The 5,999-nt window shown below is 44.1% G+C and overlaps 1 pseudogene; it reads right to left on the bottom strand.

Moving 5' to 3' along the window:
* Positions 1–242: 242 nt before the first annotated feature.
* Positions 243–360, bottom strand: LOC126299660 (5S ribosomal RNA; annotated as a pseudogene).
* Between the last annotated feature and the right edge of the window lie 5,639 nt (positions 361–5,999).

Genomic DNA, 5,999 nt, shown 5'->3' with positions numbered 1-5,999 from the left:
AAGAGTGGCATAAAAAATTAAAAGCTAAACTAAACTCCGCCCGAACAGGTTATGAAGTCCCAACAGTACCGACTGGCCGCCGTGTCATCCTCAGGCGACAGACGTCACTCCATGTGGATGTAGAGGGGCATGTGGTCAGCACACCGCTCTCCCGGCCTTATGTCAGTTTACGAGACCGGAGCCGCTACTTCTCAGTCAAGTAGCTCCTCAGTTTGCCTCACAAGGGCTGAGTGCACCCCGCTTGCCAACAGCGCTCGGCAGACCGGACGGTCACCCATCCAAGTGCTAGCCCGGCCCGACAGCACTTAGCTTCGGTGATCTGATGGGAACCGGTGTTGCTACTGCGGCAAGGCCGTTGGCAGAGTGGCATAAAAGTCCCTTGAAAACCGCACAAGAACTGTATTTATCCAACCCCAGACGACTCGATGCTGTTTTGAATGCTAACGAGCTTCCTACACCGTATGAGACACGGTAATGTGTTTGCGTTGTTTCCATATTTTTGTCCATCCACTGCACGTCTTGTATGCATAAATCTCTACTGCGATTTGATCGAAAACGTATTCTGGCTAGTGACCACTCCTGCCGTTCACATTTGGCCACTTATCTAGTTTAGCGTCTCTTCGAATGGAATCGGACAAGTAAATTAAAGTCCCCCATTTTAATATTATACAGTCATTATTCGTGACTGTAACAAATGAAGGTATGTAAATATACTAATGGCCTTGTCTCAATAGTTTTGTGTTTACGTGTGTATGACTTAATATTTTTGTGAATGAAGGCAATTTTTACACTCACACAAATTCGATTTTCTGCTTCAGTAACATTTTACTGTTTAACAGAATGCCACTCACACACACCATATTGTGGTGCACTGGCCAACATATGCAACATTTGTGGTCGACATGCATTAATTACAAAATATGGTGGCAGGCCCGGATCTGGAACTGGCCGGGGTGACCGACCAGTTCTAGTCTGGAACCGCGCGACCGCTACGGTCGCAGGTTCGAATCCTGCCTCGGGCATGGATGTGTGTGATGTCCTTAGGTTAGTTAGGTTTAAGTAGTTCTAAGTCTAGGGGACTGATGACCTCAGAAGTTAAGTCCCATAGTGCTCAGAGCCATTTGAACCATATGAACCGGATCTGGAGGAAAGGGGGGGCGGGGGGGGGGGCAAATCGGCGTTTCGGCCCCGTAGAACAAATTCAAGGGGCGCAAAATTCATATTCTTGAACATAAAAATATCTTGTTTCACAAAACTCCTGGTATCCAGCGCACGTTGGTCTATCGATATTATTTTGAAACGCATTTCTATTGGTTTCTGAACATTTTCGAACAAATTCTAAGTCGATTTCTGAGCGAAAAGATCTTTTACACTGTGATACAGACCTAATCTTTGCTTAAGTATGACAGGTCTTGCTGTTTAATGTTTACTTATGGGATTTTAAACTGTATGACACAGATAACGATCTCTTCAGGTGTGATGTTTGCAGTGTAACACGGTTTCTGAACGGAAAAAGGTCCGTCCTATCGCAAATCACAGACAGATAACCGAAGTGTATGAAAATGTGATGAATGATGCTTCATTTCGAAATGAGTACAGTGTGTTTAACGGCGTACCAAAGAATATTCATTACGAAGAGCGATCGGGTCGGTCTTCAGGTGTGGCTGATGAACTCAAATCAAGGACTGAGGAAAGAATTCAGCTGGCTAAACGTTTCTCTATTGCTGGACTGAGTTCTAGAAAAGTGTGTCCAGGTGATTTCCTCGATTTATGACAGATGAACACAAAATACGAGGGCGTGTTGAAAAGTAATGCCTCCGAACTTTTCTATGCAAAAATTCTTAAAGCTTTTTAAACAAAACAAACGTTATTAACATTGTACATCGTTATTCTTCGTGTATACATATTTGAAGTCATCTGCCACTAGAGGGCTCTGAATTATAGACGGTGTGTAACTTAAGTATGTCGGTGCGTGAGAAACGGCGTGCTCTAATCGAGTTTCGAATTCGAAAATGTCTTCCACACGTGGAACACCCTCTCCTTCAGTATGACAACGCCAGACCGCTGCGGCATCTGCAACAATCCGACGCCTCGTGCTCACATTCATCGATCATCCTCCATACGACTCCCGACTTGACCCCACCCGTTTTTCATCTTTTTGTAAAAATTAAAGAACACCTTCGAGGACTTCACCTTTGTAGTGACGATGCGGTGCAAGCACAGACGAGGTTGTGGCTCCATCAACAAAGTCATAGTGACAGTATCAACAAACTTGTATCTCCGAATACATTTCTCAATGTAGTCGTCGCCATCGTGACTATGTTGAGCAATAAATATGTAGACATGAAGAATAAAGATGTAGAATGTTAATAAAGTTTGTTTTATTTAAAAACCTCGTAGAGATTTCACATAAAGAATTTAGAGGCATTACTTTTCAGGAAACTCTACGAATGCACGAATGGCAACTTCGACTAGGATGGCGAGGAGTTTTTGAAGCACATTGTTACTGTTGACGAGATTTGTGTTACGCATAAAAGTCTAGAAACAAAGCGCCAGCAAATGAAATGGCATCATTCACGATCCCCAGCAAAATAAAAACAGCCAAAAAATTCTGGGCAACAGAAAGTTCACAGCCACAACTGTTTCGAGATCAAAACGGCGTCCCACTGTCAGGCCATTCACCTACTACACGGCATAGTTCAAAACAAACGGCGTGGTTTGTTGTCCAGCGGCATTTTACAATAAGCCTCACTCACAACCTGCCTACGTTGGAGAAGGCTTTGCTCTTTCAGTTTAAGTGGGAAATTTTTGAATATCCTGTTCACAGCCTTGACTTGCCCGTAGTGATCAACTACTGGGGGGGGGGGGGGGGGGGGGGGCGGAAAGCACTACGGGAAGGTCAACGAACTGAATCAGGCCGTTCAACAACTTGACGGAAACTGAGTATGCAGAAGCCATAACGAAGCTTGTGGAAAGCTACGACAAATGTTTAAATTTGAACGGCAGCTACGTAGAAAAATAGCTAATACACTAAAATATTTGTAATATAAGATTTCTTACATTATCTTGAATAGGAACATCAGGGGAAACAAACGTTCTTTACTTTGAGAATGGCCCTCGTATGTTGTTGCTTACCGTCAAACTGTCTACAGCGTTTTCTTCACTTTTAATGCTGAAGCGGAGTGTTCCATTAACAGTTGTCAAGGGAGAGTGGGTGAGCCGGGAATGCCCCGCCAGCCGAATTTCTCCGCATACAGCCTACTTGCTAGCTTGTGCCGCTAGGGCGACAGGGGAACATGCGACCGATTCACACTAACGTCAGTCTCAGGTGTTGTCACCTTCAAATGGTGGTGTGCTCTCAAACATGTCAGGTTGCACGTCACAGCCTCCCCCACTGTGATGTAGCGCCGCTGTCCGGACATTTGCGAATGCGGACATTTGCGACCCCGGACATTAGCGGTTTTACCTGCTCCGAAGGGTTGGGTACCCCTTCCTCCTCCTCCACCCCTACCGCCCGGTCCCTGGAATTCCCCTGGACCGAGTTCAGCCACGTGCCGTTTTACCTGCTCTGGAAGGGTAAATCCGTGCTGGTCGCAACACAAGTCCTTATGCTAACTTTGCTGCCGAAGTTTCTAGTCTGCCCGTCAGTAAGGAAGTTATTCCAACGACCAAGGGCAGGCCTTGTGCTCATTATAGCCGGCCGCGGTGGTCTCGCGGTTCTAGGCGCTCAGTCCGGAACCACGCTACTGCTACGGTCGCAGGTTCGAATCCTGCCTCGGGCATGGATGTGTGTGATGTCGTTAGGTAGGTTTAATTAGTTCTAAGTTCTAGGCGACTGATGACCACAGTTGTTAAGTCGCATAGTGCTCAGAGCCATTTGAACCATTTTTTTTTTTTTTTTTTTTTGCTCATTATAGTGGTTATGCGTATCGTAAAGTGAAAGAATCTAAAGAAGGTGTTGTTTCGCGAGTGTGCTTACGACAAAAATCAGATCATTCGAAGAACTGAGACATGTTTAACGTATCAGGACGTATCTGTAGATCTCCTGTTGATGCAGCTCCGGAAGTGAAGAAGCAAGTGGAGAGGACGAACAGAACTCGAGAAGAAAATACGCAGTTATTCCAGATATACGTGGATGAAATGGGAAATCTTCGTAATAAAGGTTATGACTTTGTTACAGCGATGCCTAACCCAGAATCTATGTAGAGGATCTTGCGTCATCAGCGGAGACAAGCGCAGAGGAACCGACAAGAGCCCAAGAGCTCTTATGAAATTTATCTTCATGAAGATCTCTTAAAAATGGGAGATGGCAGTAGTTTTCTTCTATAAGACGAAAGATTAGAGGAGACGATAATCATTTTTAGTGCAAACAAAGGAAAAGGACCTCGGGTGAAATAAGTGAATGTTATTTCCATGTGAAGAAAGGTTTATGGAGAAGACTTCAAGATCTCGGTCTAACTGAGGATCCCCGCCAGGACGGAGATTTAAGACTCTGACTCAGCATGTATGTAGCACTGGCATTTGTAAAGTCGGAGGACGTAAGTAACGGATGCACGAGCTCCTGATAATGAACGGCTCTCTGAAATTTTTGATTACTTTGTGGACATCTGGCTACAAATTGAGGATGCCCCCATAGCTGGAACTGCTACAAAAAAGACGCCGAACGACGAATACTGTTGAAGAGTGGCACAGTGAAATAAATAATATTATTGGAAACCCTCACACTGGAATCGATTATTTGGTGGAGTGGTTGAAGAAGAAAGCGGAACTCATAAACTGCATATACATGAAGTTGGAGATGAATCTTGAAGCGAAGAAAAGGAAGTAGAAATACTTGAAACTGGGCGACAGGGTAGAGAGAACCGTAAAAAATCAGGAAGAGACTGGCAACATTAGTTCCTGCTTGAAAGCCGTGTTCCATATTCAGAAAATGGACAAAATGACGTTAAAAAGTAACATATTAAAAATATATGAAGACAACTGAGTCCTCGCAAGTTATTTAATTAAAATTATTAAATTTATTGAAGCAACATTATTAATTAAGTTATTCCTCTGACAGTATCAGAGGAATTAAAACGATTTTCCCTTATTTTCGGCTCAGTCGTTTTCGGATCAGGATTCCATACCTGAAATTGATACATATGCCCTTTTCCATCATTCCTGGAAGTTAGTGACATAATCATGAAAACATGTTTTTTCAACATAAAAAGAATACACATATACAGATTGAAACAAGACTCCTCCGACAATCTTTCAGAGGCTGTTCAGGAATATCTTCTGAGTTCTTTGGTTTAAGGCAGTGGTTTTGGCCCTCTCGACTCCCTTGACCTGTACATACAGGGTGTTTCAAAAATGACCGGTATATTTGAAACGGCAATACAAACTAAACGAGCAACGATAGAAATACACCGTTTGTTGCAATATGCTTGGGACAACAGTACATTTTCAGGCAGACAGACTTCCGAAATTACAGTAGTTACAATTGTCAACAACAGATGGCGCTGCGGTCTGGGAAACTCTGTAGTACGACATTTTCCACATATCCACCGTGCGTAGCAATAATATGGCGTAGTCTCTGAATGAAATTACCCGAAACCTTTGACAACGTGTCTGGCGGAATGGCTTCACATGCGGATGTGATGTACTGCTTCAGCTCTTCAATTGTTTCTGGATTCTGGCGGTACACCTTGTCTTTCAAGCGTCCCCACAGAAAGAAGTCACAGGGGTTCATGTCTGGCGAATAGGGAGGCCAATCCACGCCGCCTCCTGTATGTTTCGGATAGCCCAAAGCAATCACACGATCATCGAAATATTCATTCAGGAAATTAAAGACGTCGGCCGTGCGATGTGGCCGGGCACCATCTTGCATAAACCACGAGGTGTTCGTAGTGTCGTCTAAGGCAGTTTGTACCGCCACAAATTCACGAAGTATGTCCAGATAGCGTGATGCAGTAATCGTTTCGGATCTGAAAAATGGGCCAATGATTCCTTTGGCAGAA

Source organism: Schistocerca gregaria, chromosome X (genome assembly GCF_023897955.1).
Source record: "Schistocerca gregaria isolate iqSchGreg1 chromosome X, iqSchGreg1.2, whole genome shotgun sequence".
In the NCBI taxonomy this organism is placed as follows: domain Eukaryota; kingdom Metazoa; phylum Arthropoda; class Insecta; order Orthoptera; family Acrididae; genus Schistocerca; species Schistocerca gregaria.
This window is presented reverse-complemented; position numbering and strand designations above follow the sequence as displayed.